The sequence below is a fragment of the Rhea pennata genome, chromosome 13 (assembly GCF_028389875.1).
Source record: "Rhea pennata isolate bPtePen1 chromosome 13, bPtePen1.pri, whole genome shotgun sequence".
NCBI classification, from domain to species: Eukaryota; Metazoa; Chordata; class Aves; order Rheiformes; family Rheidae; genus Rhea; species Rhea pennata.
Genome location: NC_084675.1, coordinates 18,596,458 through 18,599,991, shown reverse-complemented (window position 1 = coordinate 18,599,991; position 3,534 = coordinate 18,596,458). Strand labels below are relative to the sequence as shown.

Genomic DNA, 3,534 nt, shown 5'->3' with positions numbered 1-3,534 from the left:
GCGTATTCACAACAGGAGCCCAGTGAAAAGGAATAACTCTGCATGATTGTAACATTAACTTTGAAATCATACATGGACACACAACAATTCAGAAAACAAAATTGAAAGATTGTTTGCTTACTACTGAGAGGCAAGATGGAGCCTGATCAGTGTATGAAAAAGATTATGTAATGTCAATATTTGTGAGTATGGAGAACCTGACTTTGTAAGCCAGAAGGTGCATTCAAATCCATTTTTCTACGTTTAGAAGTGAAAACATGCATCAGAAGTGTTGCAAAAAAAATAAGTACAATTATTACAGAATGACAGAGTAGTTGGGGTTGACAGGGACCTCTAGAAATCTTCTAGTCCAACTCCCCTGCTCAAACCAGAGTAACTAGAGCAGGTTGCCCAGGACCATGCCCAGTTGGATTTTGAATATCTCTTAAGGATGGAGACTCCACAACCTCTCTGAACAACCTGTGCCAGTTTTTGATTACTTTCACAGTAAAAAAATTTTTTTTTCCATTTTTTTTTCTAGTCTTTAACTGGATATTTAAATTATATTTCATAAAACTGTATTTAACCAGTTTCTTCTTTATGGGATTTTCAAAATACTTTCCAAAACAAAAAATATATTAGTATCTTGGACATGATGATCTGAAAGATGAAATGTATCAAGGTTCAATAATTCTTAAGATCACAGCAAATTGCAGTCAGGGATGAAATCCATGCCTCAATTCTCAGGCCCTTGTACCAGCAATTGATTGGATTATCTGTGTTACTGTTTCTGAGTACATTCTTTAAGGAGAGCCTTTTTTTGCAGTTATAGGAATCTTGATCCCTGGGAAATTATGTTGAGTTTCACTCAAGAAAATGCATTTATATTACATTTAAGTATCATAACACAGCTAAAAGTAGTCTTATTATGAGCTAGTAAAGGATTAGCTATTTCTTGCCTGGAATTTTAAAACAAAGATCATTTAGATATGGACAAAATGGGAAAAGCCTTTTGTAGTCCAGGAAAAATTGTGTTAATTTTGTCTGATGCACATTCTGAAATTCTTTCTGTGCCTAATTATTCATGGTCACTAGCTACACATTTTTTTTAGAATATTTATGTATTTACAAGAGGTTTGTTCAGGAGCATGGAAACTAAAATTTAAAGAATTATTTATTTATTTTACTAATATGTTTTTAGATAATGTATGTTACATGGTACCTTATAGTACAGTCTGCACTTTTAAAATATGTAATTATATTGTGCATATTATTTATTTGTTATTATAGATACATTTAAATACAAGCTAGTGGAACGCTCCATTTACATACAAAGGCAGTTCCTGGGTTTTGTAATGTCTCTAAGAAGAGAATTATACCCACTGTGAATGAATATACAACAGACTCTATATTACAGTACATACTTAACTATGCTAATCCTTAGGACTACTTTTTAGGGTAAGGGCTATAAACTAGGCCTTGTGGGACCTCGTATTTGCATTGCATTTATTTGCAGGAAAAGTACGCTTCCAAAGCATACTTATGCCGTCTTTGACAAAGAATTTGCAAAATGTTAATATCTTGTTCTCAGATATTGTGCTTTTTATATATTCTCATTTTTATTTTAAGACATTAAACATTCTCATATAACTTTAGAAATGCCAAGAATTTTACTTTATTAGTTTTTGCACTAGAATGACTTTAAAAAATTTGAACTCCATTTGCAATACTAATTTACAAATAATGAACCATTAAACTTCCTTTTAGTGTTTCTGAAAGTATGTATCAGTACATATGAGATGGCAGTCAGCCTACCTGTGTTAGGCATGGACTGGTCCAGAGCTGCTGTAATAGGGCTTTTTTAAACCAAGATGGACTGACTTCTTAGAGTGAAAGTTAAATGAAGTTATTAGACAAAAAAAGGCTAGTTTTAATCTGAAAGACTGGTTCACTTTGCCAATGTGAATCAGAAATAGTCTTTAAAATTCAGCAAAGAGTAAAACCTGAGTAAGATGAGAATCAGGTCTGTATCTTCACACTCAAACTCAAATTTCCTACAGTCTAGCTGGGGCAAAGCAAGTTGGAGCATATTAAGAGCCACAGCCTGAAAGCTGGACTTTCAGTGCATTTAAAGTAATTACTTGAATATAACAACAGCTATTCACCTTCCCTGAAATCCTGGCCTGGAGTCTTTAACTGGAGATAAATCGCATATTGGTGGGAATCAAAGAGATGGTTTGTTCCCAGCTTAGCTCCCATCACTTAGTCTTACTGTGTGTTATATTAGTTCCATAATAATGCATCAATTCTCGTTCTTAGTCTGTTCTCTTACAACATGTTAGTTCTGGTTCTGAGTTCCCTGAAATCAGAAGTTCTATTTTTGTTTCAGTTTAGCGTTCTGGTCAGTTGTAGCTGTAATTCTCATTGGCTTGTATTACTTTGTGTTCCCACTATGGTTAAAAAGTTAAACCAGTAAGTAAGCCCATCTAAATTTTCTCTTTGGAAGTAAGAGCTGAGTTTTTTCTATTTGTAAGTTCATGCCACATACTTGTAAATATGTATGCCATTTTTCATACAAGACATAGTGAATCACAGAATGGTTGAGGTTGGAAGGAACCTCTGGAGACCATCTAGTCCAACCCCCCCTGCTCAAGCAGGGTCACCTACAGCATGTTAGACAGGATCACGTCCAGGCAGGTTTTGAATATCTCCAGAGAAGGAGACTCCACAACCTCTCTGGGCAACCTGTTCCAGTGCTCTGTCAAAACAGTCCCCAGCCCAGGCACCACTGGGAGTCGAACCCAGGACCTCCTGTTTACTAGACAGGCGCTTTAACCAGCTAAGCCATGGTGCCCTGCTAAAGAATATTGACACTAGTGTTATATGATAATATTCTTGTTCTGTTTTTGTCACGTTGGCCAGGCTGTCATGTTTTTGTGCACAAACCAGTTCATTTTCATTCTAATTCTGAGTAATTAAACATGTCATTTTGTTCTGGTTGCTATGTTAATAGCAAGTCAGTTTCAGAGCATATGTCAAGTAAGAGAATGACTTTCCAGTTCCTCATCACCTTTTCTGTTCATTTTTCTCCTCTAATGCAAAAATCTTTTACATCTTTCTCCCCACTGTTAGTCCAATGGTTCTCTTTCTGCAGTAAAGTCTGATGTTTTAGGTGAGGTTTAGTTAGAGACTGGGAATTTATACCTGATGTCACTATCCGATTTAGGGATAATTTCCAACCCTTTCATTTACAAAGCAGTACGGTGGGTCTGTGTGCTTGCAGTCTGGTAAGAGCTGGGCCATTAAGATGGTCAGGGGACTGGAGAAACTGATGTACAGGAAAAGGCTGAAGGTCGAAGGCTTGTTTAGCCCGGAGAAGAGAAGCCTAAGCGGGGGGATCTCACTGTACTTCTGTAAGATGGTAATAGGGAGGATATACCAGACTTTCCTAAGAGATTTAAGGCAAAAAGATTAGAGGTAATAGTCAGAAGTTGCAACAAGGGAAATTTTGACTGGACAGAAGGGAAATAAAATCATAATGAGAAATTAAGCACT

The 3,534-nt window shown here is 36.2% G+C and overlaps 1 non-coding gene across 1 annotated transcript; it reads right to left on the bottom strand.

Moving 5' to 3' along the window:
- Window positions 1-2,759: 2,759 nt before the first annotated feature.
- On the bottom strand, window positions 2,760-2,833 carry TRNAT-AGU (transfer RNA threonine (anticodon AGU)). The gene has a single exon. It is a non-coding gene; the product is annotated as a tRNA-Thr (tRNA).
- Window positions 2,834-3,534: the final 701 nt, after the last annotated feature.